Raw genomic sequence first — 6,924 nt, forward strand, 5'->3', positions numbered from 1 at the left:
AGACCACCTGGTGGAATTTGGGGAGAGCTGAACGTCTTCTTATTGCTCAGGAGAGTTTACGGGGAAGTTGCTCTCCCAAGTGGAGGTGGGTGGGGAGGTCCCTACCTTGTTGGCCTTTTTTATGTGGTATAGAGGAGAGTGCGGAATGCCAAATGGATGACCTTTGGGTATGGTTAGTCCTTCTGGAGACTGTACCACACCCATAAGCAAGGGCGAGAATGACCTCCTTTTCCTGCCTCAGATCCCCTTTCCAGGAGAATCCCAGCTCTCACATCAGCGAACTAACCTTAGAGAGAGCGAAGGTTCCGGAGAGAGCCCCATATGGGGTGCAACAGGCATGTGTCCGACACGGCTAGGCCTTCCCCGAAACCGTGGGGGTTCTGCAGTGGCAGGAAACGCACCACCCAACCTCAACTTGTCACCTCGGGGAGGAGGAGCCAGGTGGGCCGTCGCTGCTTCAGGAAAGGGCTGCCGGGCCCGGGGCTTCAGGGCCTCCCCGAGGGGAGAGAGAAGCACTGGCACCAGGCCCGCGGGGTCCGGTGCCCCGGAACTCTGGGGGTGAGGAGCCGCGCCCCGGCCAACCTCGAGTTCCCGAGGGTGGGGGAGTCGGTGCCGGCCGCGGGCGGGCGGGCCGTCAGCTGCCCGGCCCGTCGCCTACCTCCCCGCCCCCCGGCTTCCTGCGGAGGCCGCGGCCGCCATGTTGTTGTGGGGCTGAGGCGGCGCCGCGCAGCCCGAGCGGCCGTGACAGGCTGCGCAACAGGTTCGCTGTCGGCGGCCTGGCGACGAACCGGGCGGCGGCGGCAGCCGAGCAAGGTCTCCCGGCGTCTGCCCGCGGCCGTGCTGCTTGTACCGAGGGGCGCGGGGTCGCGCTGTGACGTGCGGGAGGCGCGGCGGGGGCGCCAGGTGGGTGCAGCAGCTGGCAGGGGCTGCGGTAGGGCGCGGGGCAGGTGCGGGCGCGGACGCCTCTGAGGGCGGCGGGCGGCGTGGCCCCTCGTTTTTGAGGTGCGGGCGGAAGAAGGCCCTTAGGGACACCCTCACGCTTTCTCGGGGACCATTTTTTTTTCTTCGCCGAGTTGGCTTTCCTTGGTAATGGCTGGTGCGGAACGTGAGGTGAGCCGCATCCCGGTGCGTCAAAGTAGCCCGAGTCACGAGCGGCCCGTGGGCGGATGCTCCGCGTCCACAGCTCGCATTAAACCAAAGTTGGGAAATGTTACCGTTTGACTTTAGCGTTATTGACTTCCAGGGTATACAGGAAGCACGGAGAGATGTAATCTCTCAGGCCGGAGTAAAGTTTACTCCTTGTTATTATTTATTTTTTTAAAAAGACTCCTGCATGTACGTAGTGAATGGGTAAACAGAGGCCGAAACTGCAGATGGGTTTGCATTCTGTCAAAAGATGCAGTATTTGGGTGATTAATCGTGTGCTTTGTCGTTGAATGATTGCCGATGGCAAGTATGCTTCATTTGAGACTTGAATTAATTAGAAATTAGGAATATGTTTGATAGAGCCAACCAGTTTATTTTAGGAATTAAGGTTAACACAAAATGATAGCTTTACTAATTGCTGTAGTTTGTTTTTTACTAGTGTTTACTTGCTTACCCAGAGATAGGCGAGGTGTGACTTGAAATTTTGTGTTGTTTTAGTCAGCTTAATTTAGGTGGCATAGACTCTGTAGGTTAAGCTCCTTAAGCCTGTTAAGAAAATTAATTGCTTCTTTCCCTGTACTTGTTTGCCGTATTGTTGGCGATAAAAGCTAAACGCAGTCTGGAAATCTTTACATAAATTAATAATAATGTCCCTCAAACTTTAAAGGTAATAACGACTCTGATGTCCATACCTTTGGGTTTCTTTGGCTGGGCCTAACATTCTCTAGTAATTCCTCGCTTCCACCCCTCCAGCTTTATTGAGATATGATTGGCATATATCTCTTGTAATTTCAAAAGTATAGAAGGTGGAAGTTGTTTTTAAAAGCTTAATTTAAAAACAATTTCGTATTTTTCAAGGACATGGAAAAATGTGCATTGCTGCTATTTTAATGTAATATTAATGAGCAGCAGAAAAGCTTGTATTTTGTAATGCTCTAATGAATTTATTCCCTCTGCTCACCTTTATAATGAAAGGTAGAATTGTCTGAAAAAACTTGACCTGTACTGAATTATTGAGCACGAAAGTACTATTGTTAGTTCAACAAATCTCAAGGCTAAAATCCCAGTCTCTTCTGAATATGAGGAAATGTGTTAGGCATGTTCTGGGATTGCAATTATAGTCATAAAAAATTTGTATTTTTGCAAAAAAAAGAATAGTTTAATGAACCTTTTTATGCCCATCACTTAGGAGCTGTCAGGATTTTCTTTATCCATCTCTTATTCTTATCTTTATTTTTTAGTCATTTCACCCTACGTACCTAACACATCTCTTTTTTATTAAGTGGAATTTTTTCCCCATAACCTTAAGATTTTTATTTTTAATGTATCTTTAATACAGAGTTTCACAAATTCCCACCTTTCTAGTAAGACAAAAAGAACATTTATTGGCCATCTCCTTCAACTACTTTCCTCAATATTAACATATATTTGCTGCGGTTATAATTTATCGAGCACTTGGTACATGCTAGGCCGTGTGCTGTTTTGCATAATCAGTTAAACCTCACAAAGACCGTAAGAGTAGTTCTTTTTCTTCTATCAAATAGATGAGTGAAATGCTAACCTGGAGGTTAACTGTCTACTCTCGGTCTCTGAGCTCATAAGTACAAGAGCCAGCTTTCAAACCAAGATCCTTCTAACTTTAGAACCTGTGCCTTTATCATTCCTCTTGGTTCAGAAATTAAAAAAAAAAAAAAGTTATTTGGGCATTCAATAAATATTTGTTGTATAAGTAAATGAATGAAAATACATGTTAGTCCACTGATACGTAACTAGCACTTTTATATACTATATTTACTTGTAAAGCATTTTATGAACAAGTTCCAGAAATGATTCAGAATAAACTAATTATATTGCTAAATCATATCACTAAAACTTATATTACTAAAAATGTGGTATACTTATTCCTATCTGTGCATTTGCTTCTTTTTCCTTCTTCTTCTTTTTTTTTTTTTTGGATTCTGATCTTTTCAATACCTTATTTATGGAAAAATTTTTTGTGGAATAACTATTTTTGAAGGAAGACTAAGAAAAGGCAGACTTTTTTGGTGTACTAATTGTTAAAGACAGGATTCCAAGTGTGAAGTAGAGAAATAAGAATGTTTAGAATAAATTCTGTAAATGAATAGATCTGAAGATGAAGGTGCATCAGAAATGCTGTTTTTTTTCTTGAGTTCATTTTTTACTTTGTACCCTTCTGTAACTACAGAGCACGGCAACTGATGACGGAGGACAGCCACTGATTTAGAGTCCTGCTGGGTACACTGCGTATTTGTAGGTATTCTTTGAGAAGGAGGAACTGAACTGGTCTTAAAGGATCTTAAGGCAGAGAGGAAGTGGGGGAGGAGAGGAGGAAGCTGAGCAGAAGTAGGGCAGTGAATACATCAAGAAATAAGGTATTTATACAACTCTAAGAGGGCAGTATATTTCATTTGCAAATGTATTGTATTATTCTGAGAGATTCACTTAAAAAATCATCTCACAGCTCTATCAGGATGCTGAATGATTTAGTTACTTGTGAAGCTATTCAGCCCTGGTTATGGGAGACATTTGGGATCTATTACCAGACAGTAGACATTTAACTTGTCTCATTTAAGCAACTGTTTTGTATTTTGTAGATTATTTTCTTCGCTAATGCATATTCATTTTAGAAAAAGTATGTGTGGTTAATAAAAATTGCACTTATGTTCATTGTAATCATAGTAGATAAGATATAGGCTTTCAAGTTAAACCTCCTGCTCCTAACTCCAACACTAAATAGTTGTATGACCTTGAGCAACTGATTTTAATTCTCTGAGCTTCTGTTTCTCACCTATAAAATGTATCTATTTCATAGTGTTGTCATATGTGATATAAAATTCTTAGCGCAGTGACTTCTGCTTAGTATGAGTGCTCAATAAATGTTACCATTATTCCAACTAGCTTCAGTGAGAAATTTCAAACCAGCTTAATGCTTTTTTGGGGGGGGGAGGAGGGGTCTTTTTCCCTAGTGACTGGAAAAAAATTCACTTTTTTGCCCCTTAATTTTTAATCTTACCATCAAAACAATCCATATAAGAGGTCTGGAAAATAGAAAAACTGATCCATAATCCCATATCCCCATAAAGAATCTGTCTTTTTAGTCCCCTTAATTTGGGGAGGGGTAGAAAACATAGCCTACAGGAAGAAAATATCTGCAAAAGGAACTATTGCTTTGGATTATCACTTCCAAGTCTCTGAATCCAGGTGCTTAAATAACTTGGACTTCTTAGTGTGAAGGGCACTTGATTGGTATGAGGTGGGTGGGGGAAAGAATGATCAAGAATGGTGGGCCATGTCAAACTATAGAGTCCATGTTGATAAACCCCAGCAGGGTTTACTCTGACAGTTAGAAGGATACTGATAACTAAGGCTTTATCATTTTCTTTTTGCTTAAATCCATTGGCATAGGTATTTGGACACTTTTCATCACCCTACTGCTCCTCCTACACACTTAAGAATGAGTGCTTAAATATAAGAATTAAGTAGGTCAGGTTAATAAATTTCACAGCGCATGTAGCATTTGATGATTACTTTTTAGTGAGCATGAAATACATTTTGGTGAGTATAAGTGAGAACTTCAAGATTAACGAAAATTTGCGGAGAATGATATGAACTGAGATGCACGTGTAGCACGTTCTAACATTGTGGTAAGTCTTGGAAACCTAAATGTAGAAGAACAGAAGCTATGGTTTAATTTCCATTTACCTTTTCTTCTTTAGGGGCATCTTAGGCTTTCCCTCTGCCAAAGTTCCAGTGAAGTTCCAGCTTATAAATTGATTTTGTCTTGCTGCAGAGACATCCCATATTGGAAGGCTTTTCCTGTCCACTTCTTTCTTTGGTGTCTGGGCCTCATTCTATGGTTCTGACTTGGAGTTTTTGGCTCCTTCAGGATCCAGGGTTCCACTGGGTCCAGAGAGCTGAGTCACTTGTATGATTGAGATGTCAAGAGCCATTTAGACTTTATACAGATAACCCAAAACTTTTTCTGAACGTTACTCTCTAGTACCTGGGTTTTATAGTCTTTGTAGCATGGTGGTAATCTCATCTTGAAAAGGTACGTGCTGCAGCTCCCTCTTAAATAATCTTTGCTATTGCTTTCCTCATCAGATTGACTTTACCTCATCTTTGTCTTTCTAGGGGCTTCGATGGGAAAATAAAAAAAAGGCTCCCCCGCCTGTTTTCTTTCATCTACTTTAACTTTTTCTTTATTATCAACAACCATTTTTCATCTTTAAAGAATTAAACCCAACAGAAGTTACTCATAAATCATGGTACCTAATTAATTCTTAAAACAAATACTGCCTTCATGCCAGGAACTGGTCCAAGCAATGAGCATATAAGCAGTAAACAAAATCCACAGAAATTCCTACCCTTGTGCTGCTTACATTCAAGAGGAAGAAGGAGAGACAATGAAATGTTTAGAAGTTAGAGTTTGGTAGGGCTATGGAGAAAAGTAACATAGGAAATGGGGGTAGGAAATATGTGGGTAGTTGGGTGGGGGGTAATTGAGAGAAGTAAATTTGCCTTATTTGAAGTTATTATTAAGGAATTCAAGATTTGGGAAAAGATTATTCTGTGCGTTTTATGAGTAAACTTAGTATTTCACATCATTGTATTTAACACAAATGTTCATCATTTCACATATTACTATTGGGCTTGCACCCAGCACACCTGTGAATATTTCTGTTTTCTAGTAATTTAAGCCAGAACAACAGACCTCAGGCACAGCAGGAGTCTAGAGCAGAGATTTGTCAAATGGTTTAGAATAGATACCTTAATTTTATTTTTCCTAAAAGTGATATATTGTGTTTGCTTTTAAGTCCTGTAGGCTTTTTGTTTATACTATTTTTATGAGTAATATTTGTTGTTTTGGAAAATTGGAAAGCAATAGGGAAATTGAAAGAAGAAAATAATAGTCACTAATAATCATGTTACTCAGAGAAATGGTCAGTATGAATATTTTGGTAGATCTCCTCCTAGAAATTTTTGTTTGCAAAAAAATGGAATTATATATTCTTCTGTGTAACCTGCTTTTTTTGCTTACTAGCATTTATCAAAAACATCGTTCTATTTTATTGTATATCTATCTACAGTGTAATTTTATTGGCTAAATTATATTGCCTTGCTACCACAGAATGTTCATGATGTCTAATATATACTAAGCGTTTACTGTATTCTAGTTACTTTTGAGACACTTTACGTATTTTTACTTGTTTAGTTTTCAGCCTCTCCATAAGAACTGTTCTATTATTATTTATTTTATAGTTGAGAAGATTGAACAAGGACAGGTTTAGTAATTTTCCCAAGATCCCATAGCTAATAAGTGGTAGACAGAGGGTGTGAACTTAGGCTGACTCTGCATCCTGGGCTCATATTGGTTCTGTACCATTAAAGTATTTTGTAATGATTTTTTAAATTTTAAATTGTGCCACAGTTAACATCTTTGTAACTGTATCTGTGTACACATCTATGAGTGTAAACTTATTGCCAAGTTGTCTTCTAGAAAAACTTGTCAGTACCAAAGTGTGTTCTCCTACCAATGAGACCAGTCCTATTTCCCACATCCTCAGAAACATCAGCTTTTTTTTATCTGCTAATTTGATAAAGACCACCTTGTTTTTCTTTATTATTGAAGTTATACTTTTTAAAGATTTTTTTTCTTTGAGAAATATTTATCTCTGCTCTTTCTGACTTCTTTGGCATTTTCATCTCTTATTTTTTTTTTTTTTATGGGACCCAAATCTTTTTTTTTTTTTTTTT

General features: G+C 39.9%; 1 protein-coding gene across 5 annotated transcripts in view; it reads left to right on the forward strand.

Moving 5' to 3' along the window:
- The first annotated feature begins 427 nt into the window (after positions 1-427).
- ITSN2 (intersectin 2) overlaps positions 428-6,924 on the forward strand; it is a 141,024-nt gene continuing 134,527 nt past the window's right edge. For 2 of the 5 annotated variants that reach the window (XM_034659824.1, XM_019808590.2), the window contains exon 1: positions 428-558. The gene's annotated coding sequence lies outside the window, so the exon portion shown is untranslated. Of the gene's footprint in view, positions 559-697; positions 904-6,924 lie in introns of those variants that run through there. The other 3 variants (XM_034659823.1, XM_034659825.1, XM_034659826.1) reach the window with 2 other exon arrangements.

Source organism: Ailuropoda melanoleuca, chromosome 4 (assembly GCF_002007445.2).
Source record: "Ailuropoda melanoleuca isolate Jingjing chromosome 4, ASM200744v2, whole genome shotgun sequence".
NCBI classification, from domain to species: Eukaryota; Metazoa; Chordata; class Mammalia; order Carnivora; family Ursidae; genus Ailuropoda; species Ailuropoda melanoleuca.